Raw genomic sequence first — 9865 nt, forward strand, 5'->3', positions numbered from 1 at the left:
GGCTCTTGATACGGCGAGTGAAGGCAACTTCACTACTCGGAATCCGTTAGAAGCTGTGACACTTATCGAAAACCTTGCTAACAGCAGCAGCACCAAAAACACTGACTCTGAACGGAAGAAGTCTGTAGCCTCTATCGGGAAGGAACAGATGGACGAAGTAAGAGCTAAGTTAGATGTGGTGCACGAGCTTCTTAGGAAGCAAGTCTGTTTAGCTGAAGGAGAAGTAGTAGATACGGAAGGAGAAGAAAATGTGAACTACATTGGAGGTACCGGATTCCAGAAATTTACAAAACCAGGGCGGAAACAGAAACTACTTTGGAAATGGTCAAAGAAGTAACCAAAGTTCACAATTTCAAAAACCTTTCAACAACAGCAAAAGCTACTCGAACTCCTACTACCAGAATCCACCATCCTAGACTCAGGAAAGCAAGATCGAAGAAATGCTTGATCGAGTACTGTTTGGACAACAACAAATCACCGTGGATTTCAACGGTAAAATAGACTCCGCCTACAACAATCTGAACCCCAAAATCGAGACCTTAGGGACTCAGGTGAGAAAACTTGAAACACAAGTGATTCAGACAGGCGAAACTATAAAGAGGCAAGAAGCTTTCGCTAGAGAGGCAGGAGCTGACAAGGGAAAACACCACGTAAATGCCATCATAGATGATGATTTCTGGCAAGGGGTGAGACATGAAAAGCTCGAGGAAGGAGACTTCGAAATCGAAAGCTCCATGAGTCTCGGCGGATCCCAATGGTGTCGACCAATGTCGATGAACTCGCATCGATCGACAGACCATGACGAAGATCGATGGACAGATAACTCCAGTCATCGATCGACGTCGTCCGCTAAATCGAACGAATGCAATGCAGTTCGAATTCTAACTCATGAGGAATTCGCAGCTAAGCATCCTCACCCACCCTCCCCTTTCTATGATAAAATCGATCGATCGGCTGAGCCAACCATCGATCGACAGAGTGAGTTCAACGTCGATCGTCACAACACACCTCCCATCGATCGACAGGCACCTCTGATATACCGAGTGAGATTACCCTCAATCGATAATGATTATATCAACGCACTCAAACCACCACCAAAACCATTAGGTTAACCCACCCGAACCAAAACCCAACCCTTTAAATAGTTCACCAGAACCAGTTCAAGAAGATCAGGAAACTGAAGGGAGAAGGTTAAGGAAAAGAAAGGAGAAAATTCCTAAGAAACTTAAGAGGGAAGCTAACGAGAAGGAGATGGATGGTTTCACTAAAAGAATCCTCAGAATCCCAATCGAAAAACCTTTTGATGAAGCTTACTTCACACACCGGTTGTGGATGTTCTTCAGAGAAACAAAGGTAACTGAGGAGGACATTAGAAGAATGTTTCATCAAGTCAGAGAGAAGATGAGACAATGGATCACATTGACGAAGAAGAGTGATATACCTTGGATTTGCCCGTTTTTCATCCATGGTATATAGGTGTTTTACTATATATATATCTATGTTTTCTACTCTTCTAGGTATGTTTTCAGGTTCAGGTGCATTTCAGAGTAAAGCTATTACTTTGGATCATTTTGGAGCTTAAAGGACATTTCACCCGAGCTGACCATGTAGAGGTCGACGAGAGGAAGAACAATCGATCGATGCGCATCAGTGCTATCGATCGACACCTAGAGATGCCTCGACAGATGAAGATTAATATCGATCGATGTACACAAGTACCATCGATCGATGTCGAGACATTGGACACGCGACATTTTGGATCCAGCGGACTTAAAACCCAAGGCCAAGAAAAATTACGAAAATGCCCTGACGAGTTTTTAACCTAGTAGATTATATACTGTCTAAGTGTTTTGACGGCAGAGGAGAGATTTTTGTTACATTTTTACTTTGAGAGAGAAGAGAGAGTTTTGGAGAGAAGATCACTTGTGATTGGAACTCCTTGTTTTCAATTCCTTTTCATCTATACTATGAATTTCCATTTCTTTATTGTCATGAATTGCTTTGCTATGTCTGAGTAGTTCGTTTATTAGATCCAGGGTTCAGATAGGTTTGTGGGATTGGCCCCAAACTATAGATCTGCCTTATTGTGATATTCATGATAGATTTGTATTCATTGCTTGTTTTAGCCTTGCTAACTAGAACTTGATCATAGGATTGCATACTCAAGCACCCTTGTTATCCCATCCTGACATCTATCTATCATATTAGGACTGCTAGAGAGGGCTAACCGCCAATTTAGTATCTTAATAGGGCATATCATACTCGCGCATAGGCCTGGCTAGAACCTGTCGATCGATGTCCTCAACTGACTATCGGTCGACGTAGGTAAAGGTGTATCGGTCGACGTCCCTATAGGACCATCGATCGACACTCTCTCGTTGTCAACATACTAACCGTTGAGACACGAGATCTAGCTTGTTAACCAGTGAAACATGCGACAACTGATCACTGAGTTAAGCGGTTGAGCTCTAACATATCATGCATGCAACAAATAGGCACCTATAGATATTATAATCTCCAACTCCTGAATAGTGGCCATGCATCTAATATCATTTCCAATCAAGTTACATTTACTATTTAGTTCGCTTGTTACTATTGCTATTTCATTTAAACATTTACAACTCTTAGAATTAATAAACACTAGATTTAATTGTTCCCTAGCTCCTTGTGGATTCGATCCCTAAGTACTACATCTGAACCTCTTTTGATGAGAGTAAGACTCCTTAGGGTAATTTGAGTGGTATCAAATTTGGCGCCGTTGCCGGGGAGCTTTGATCGCCATTAGATTTAGTTTTATAGATTCTTATTCTTTTCTCTACCCCATTTCTAACATAATATTTTTCTTGTCTTTTCAGGTGCATGCCCACCGGTACCAAAAACAACAAGAAGAAAGACTTGCTGTTCTCAGACGATCCTGCTCACTTGGAATGCACCATCCGTAGAGGTCAACGTTCCACATCGCTCGACGCAAGAACTTTGTCGTCGATCGACGCACAACCAACCGTCGACCGACACCAGACCTTCATCGTCGATCGAACCTAATCGTTTGACAACAATCGATAATACACCGCGTACGTCGATCGATACCGTGTCGTCAAAAATGGTAAACTTTATTATTCTAACACAGGACGAGAATGGAAACCTGTATGACCTGGACGGTCATCTGCGTAATGCAACAGGTCAGAAAATAGACGCTCAGGGGACTGTAATCCCTGATGCTGATACTACAGGAGCTGCTCAACCTGTAGACGAGGACGCTCGATCGAAACCACTGGCCGACTACAATCTCCCAGATGAGTACTATTCCAACAGATCAGCTATGCGACTTCTGGAGATCCAGAAGCAGAATTTTGAGCTGAAGCCTCAATACTACACTCTCGTGTCGCAGATACCCTACTCTAGGTTACCGCACGAGCATCCTATGGACCATCTAGAACGGTTCGAGGATTTAATCGCTGCTATTTGGATGGAAGGAGTCCCCGAAGATTACCTGCTGTGCCAGCTCTTCAGATAAACGCTGAATGGAGAAGCGATGCACTGGCTTAGGCAGCTACCCACAGGATCCCTAACATCCTGGGCCGACATCAAGAATGCTTTCTTATGAAACTTCTTCGATGAGGCGCGCGCTGAAGAACTTCGAAACAAAATTTCCACATTCTCGCAGAAGGCTGGAGAGTCTTTCAAAGATGCGTGGATTAGATTTAGGTTCTTCCAGCGAGAATGTCCACATCACGGATTTAATGAAGTGCAGCTGCTAAGCACTTTCTTCCGAGGTCTCGCCTTACAGTATCAAATGGCTCTTGATACGGCGAGTGAAGGCAACTTCACTACTCGGAATCCGTTAGAAGCTGTGACACTTATCGAAAACCTTGCTAACAGCAGCAGCACCAAAAACACTGACTCTGAACGGAAGAAGTCTGTAGCCTCTATCGGGAAGGAACAGATGGACGAAGTAAGAGCTAAGTTAGATGTGGTGCACGAGCTTCTTAGGAAGCAAGTCTGTTTAGCTGAAGGAGAAGTAGTAGATACGGAAGGAGAAGAAAATGTGAACTACATTGGAGGTATCGGATTCCAGAAATTTACAAAACCAGGGCGGAAACAGAAACTTTTTTGGAAATGGTCAAAGAAATAACCAGAGTTCACAATTTAAAAAACCCTTCAACAACAGCAAAAGCTACTCAAACTCTTACTACCAGAATCCACCACCCCATACTCAGTAAAGCAAGATCGAAGAGATGCTTGATCGAGTACTGTTGGGACAACAACAAATCACCTTGAATTTCAATGGTAAAATAGACTCCGCCTACAACAATCTGAACACCAAAATCGAGACCTTAGGGAGTTAGGTGAAAAAACTTGAAACGCAAGTAATTCAGACTGGCGAGACTATAAAGAGGCAAGAAGCTTTCGCTAGAGAGGCAGGAGTTGATAAAGAAAAACACCACGTAAATGCCATCATAGATGATGATTTCTGGCAAGTGGTGAGAAATGAAAAGCTTGAGGAAGGAAACTACGAAATCGAAAGCTCCATGAGTCTCGGCGGATCCAAATGGTGTCGACCGATGTCGATGAACTCGCATCGATCGACAGACCATGACGAAGATCGATGGACGGAATACTCTAGTCATCGATCGACGTAGTCCGCTGAATCGACTGAATGCAATGCAGTTCGAATTCTAACTCATGAGGAATTCGCAGCTAAGCATCCTCACCCACCTTACCCTTTCTATGATAAAATTGATCGATCGGTTGAGCCTACCATCAATCGACAGAGTGAGTCCGACGTCGATCGTCACAACACACCTCCCATCGATCGACGGGCACCTCTGACATACCGAGTGCGGTTACCCTCAATCGATAATGATTATATTAACGCACTCAGACCACCACCTAAACCATTAGCTAACTCACCCGAACGAAAACCCAACCCTTTAAATAGTTCACCCGAACCTATTCAAGAAAATCAGGAAACTGAAGGGAGAAGGTTAAGGAAAAGAAAGGAGAAAATTCCTAAGAACCTTAAGAGGGAAGCTAACGATAAGGAGATGGATGGTTTCACTAAAAGAGTCCTCAGAATCCCAATCGAAAAAACTTTTGATGAAGCTTACTTCAAACACCGGTTGTGGATGTTTTTCAGAGAAACAAAGGTAACTAAGGAGGACATTAGGAGAATGTTTCATCAAGTCAGAGAGAAGATGAAACACAGGATCACATTGACGAAAAAGAGTGATTCTGGGAAGTTTGCAATATCATGCGTAGTCAAGGGTGTTGAATTTTCCCATTCAATATGTGACACAGGAGCATCAGGTAGTATCCTCCCTAGGATCATGGCAGACCAGCTTGGTTTGACCATCGAACCTTCAACAGAATCCTTCACCTTCGTGGATCTTTCAGAAAAACGATCAGGAGGTATCATAAGAGATCTGGAGGTACAGATTGGTAATGCCCTTGTCCCGGTAGATTTTCATGTCCTAGACATCAAGCTTAACTGGAACTCTTAACTTCTGCTTGGAAGATCTTTCCTAGCTACAGTAGGAGCTGTATGTGAAATGAACAAAAACAAATTGTGTCTGACGATGATAGACCCCAACATCCACTACGACCTTATCCAACCTAAGAGAAAGGTTATTAATTCTGTGGATTACGGAAAAGAACTTGGCTTCATTGGCGCATGCCATTGTGGAGCAGAGTACGAATCTGAGTACAAAACAGAGTACTCGGAATCGATCGACACCCCCACTTTTCCATCGATCGATTCCAATGAGTCAACGGTGACCGATGACCGCAACAACAGGTCGCTCGATGTTGATCAGCCGGTTGACCAATTCGCTCCACCAAATCATTGTTACCCACACTTTGCCTTCCAACCTCTAAGCAAGAGAGGACGTGATGATTATTCCATAGGCAGTTGGGCAAACAGTGGTTTCCATGAAAGCTTTGCTGTTGACACTGTAATTACTTCACCTAACGAGGGACATACAGAGGAATATGATGAGGATTATTGGAAGGAAAGTGCAATAGAAATGTCTTTGCAGGATGAAAGATTTGAAACACATAAGTTCACCAACACGTTTCCAACATCGTTCGACAAAGTGCACTCCACATCGGTCGATACCCACCCTCGTCCAGCAAAACAACCGCTCACATCGATTGACACCCATACAGGAACATCGATCGAGATTCGCGCCGCAGCGATAATTCCGGAGCAGGATAATATTCCCTCTCCAACTAGGTTTATAGATACCTATATAAAACGTTTTGCACCCCTAAAACCACCTCCACACACCAGAGCAGACACACAAGCAGAAAAGATGAACACTCTTCCATCTGAATCAACAGGAAAATCCATGAGAGCAATCATCTCAAGAACACAAGTTCTGCAGAAACTATTATGCCCTCGATCGATGCATCTGTATCAACATCGATCGATACTTCTCTTAACCCTAATCTTTCTATTTCTAAATTGAATGATAATGCAAACATTGATTAAGGTTTTCTAACACCTGATGAATTTGGTATTTTCAGGGACCCAGATGGCAACGCACGTGCAATAGATGGAAGGATCTTACAAGTGTCCAGAGAGGACATAACAGATATCCTTCAAGTGGCCAATGGACCTGACAACCTATTCTCACAGCAACGTGGCACTCCAGCAGTCATTCAAACCGATCCTAACAACCACGTAGGAGTCGCCGCAACAGAAATCAATCCAGATCTTTCATACCAACCAACAGGTCAAGCATCGATCGACGGGACAACTGAGACATCGATCGACATGGTAACACCAATATCAAACGATAGGGATGATCCGACGTTGATCAACAGACGTTATGAATTTGGAAACCGCGCTTTTGACATATACGGGGCCAGAAAGTTCACTTGGGAACGAAGGGACGAGCATGGAGTCTACAGAGATGAGTGTGGACATGCACGAGGCGTAGCTGGTGAGATGATACCTGTCACAAAAGACGACATCAGGAAATTACTGGAAAGAGCATCTCTTTTTAAAGAGAGCCACATCTGTCTTCCAGAACATGCCACTTCCTTCACACTCACAAGACTGGCACCAGAACTCTACACCAAAGATGAAATCAACGAGATGGTGACTGGTATTTGTGGAGCCCAGGAAAAACTGGGAGAGGAGCTCAAATCATTGATAGAAGATACACATCAACCTTTAGGTAGAGGCTACAATGAGTGTTTCAGAAGTATGGTAGAAATGAGGACAGAAATTGAGAGTTTACGTCAGCAACTTGAGAAGGAAGCCACGACCTCAGAATCGATCGACGCACCACATGCACCATCGATCGACGTCAGTCTTCCTACAACCCAGATCCGTGCAGAACCGCAATGTTCAGCAAAACACAAGGATGAGTGGGAAGTCTCATACATCGACACAAGGATAAACGACGTGTACTACCCTCTCAACAACAACGTGGACTGGCTGAGCACTAAAATCGAGCTACTACAGCAAGATCTGGACACCATTCGGAAGAAGGACCAACAACCAGCCACATCGATCGACGTGTGTAACACCACATCGATCGACGTGTGTAACACCACATCGCTCGACGCTAAGATCTCAGCCATGGATAATAGGCTGCAGACTTACGAAATCATGCTTGACCGCTTCGTATCACCAGTCATGATAGATTTAAACAAATTGTATATTCAAATACTTCATGCCCAAAGGGATATTGATAACATTACTAATCAAAATTCTTTGCAGGCAAACTCATTTTCGATCGACAGGATACGGGGCCATGGATCGATGGCAATAAACCTGTGGAGTTACTTCCCTACACAGCAGCAGAGGTTGACAAGATCACATCCAAGATCTACACTGCTATAGACACCATGGAGGAACGACTTGACAAACGCTGCGATGACATCTACTTTCCATTCGACAACAGAATCAGTGGACTAGACAGCCACGCAGAATAGCTACAGAAAGAAGTCAAAGCCATTCAGAGGCAACTCGCAGCCCAACACCAGATATCAGCATCGATCGACAGGAAGCGAGCGAAATCGCTCGATGGAAAGTCGCCGAGATCGACCGACGAAACATAATCGCATCGATCGACGCCGATTCTACACCAGCCGGCGAGCAGCTGATACACAAGACGATAGAGTCAATGCACAAGGAACTGACAGAACTTTTAGCATACGCCTATGACAACATAGGCTGGCACCAGGTCAACATTGAAAACGTTCAAGATAGGCTACAGCACATCTCCAATGTACTTGAAAAGATGGATGACAAATGGACAATAAATGATGAGGCCACAAGAAGTTTCATTGCATCCTGGTCCAAAATGTGCAGAGATGACGTGGATGCTTGTTTTCCAACAAGCAGTTGTTTCTCCACCAAATAGCCAATCACTACCACAGTCAAGCTAAATGACTATAACCAAGCGCTTAGTGGGAGGCAACCCACTATTAGGTATTTTATTTTGGTTTTATTAGCTAGCATTTATTTACTTTCGTTTTATTTCTTTCAGATTTAAGAGACCCAAGAAGGAGGACCTGAATATCGACCGCCGACGAGACGTCAACATCGCTCGACATACACAAACACATGACGATCGATGTAACATTTTCCCATCGATCAATATCTAATCCGGTCAGATGTATCATCCCTACTTGTTACATTTCGTACATCATGAATTATTCTATCATAACTCCGGCTGAGTTACACTGGGACAGTGTAATTTAAATCTGGGGGGAGATTTACTGATATAATTTATTTTATTCTTATATAAAAGGAATTTTAATAAATTATGCTTAGCTATTGGAAATAGGGACTATAATCTTATATTGATTTAAACTTGAATATCTAACCAATCTTTAGCACCATTTTAGATTTACTGATTGCAGATAGCACTATAGATGCTAAAGCAGATCAACCTATCAACTACACACTTGCCTTGAACGTATTAAGTAACCAAAGCTGATTTCCAACACTAAACCTGACATAACCGCTTGTCTTGGGGCTTGGTATACATGGGATCGGATTCTTCAGACAGGTCTGGAAGGTAACGCCTTGTGTAGATTATTTATCACATTTTCTCTCTCTAAATTTCGACCCTAGAATAGTTAGTGATTTACATTTAAAAAATAATAATAAAATAAGATCTATTGTTTACTTAGGATGAGTCTGAGCAGGACTTGGTGGCTAAAACCATTAAGGCTTGATTCATAAAGACTCCAATAAAAGAGTTTGAAACGGGACTTGGAGGCGGCAATCTTCAAGGCTCGCTTTCGCAAAGAACTCTTGGATATAGGTCAAAAAGAAGTGAACAGAGCTTGGTGGCAACCACCATTAAGTTTTGATTCATGGAAGCATGTCAAATCTTGGTCACTGATCCTGCAATGGAAACAGACTTTGACTCAAGAGAGAAAATTAGAGAGAGAGAAACTAGGAACTAACTTTTACCTGCAGCTCCAGATACTTGTCTGAAATCCTTGCATCCTATGATCGATACTCCCAAGGTAAAGCATTCACTTTATATTTATGCTAAGAAATGAAGTCAGTAGAGGGGATGTCAAACGTGAATTGATGAGTTGTATTATGTTAAAAATGGTTGCTAATCTAGATATTGCATAGTGTGCTTCTGTGATTAGGACTTTTTAAATGTGGTTGCAAAATTGTTGAGGAAAAAATTTCTATGCTTTAAAATCTTAAGTCCCTAATATTTTCAAAACTCTTTCAGAGAGTATGCTTGTATGTTTTGCTTGAGGACAAGCAAAAGGGTAAGTCTGGGAGAGTTGATATACCTTGGATTTGACCCGTTTTCATCCATGGTATATAGGTGTTTTACTATATATATATATCTATGTTTTCTACTCTTCTAGGTATGTTTTC

General features: G+C 42.6%; 1 non-coding gene across 1 annotated transcript; it reads right to left on the bottom strand.

Annotated features, from left to right (window-relative positions):
* Positions 1–3631: 3631 nt before the first annotated feature.
* Positions 3632–3738, bottom strand: LOC117134475. Its single transcript, XR_004458660.1, has one exon. It is a non-coding gene; the product is annotated as a small nucleolar RNA R71 (small nucleolar RNA).
* Positions 3739–9865: the final 6127 nt, after the last annotated feature.

The sequence above is a fragment of the Brassica rapa genome, chromosome A05 (assembly GCF_000309985.2).
Source record: "Brassica rapa cultivar Chiifu-401-42 chromosome A05, CAAS_Brap_v3.01, whole genome shotgun sequence".
NCBI lineage: Eukaryota > Viridiplantae > Streptophyta > Magnoliopsida > Brassicales > Brassicaceae > Brassica > Brassica rapa.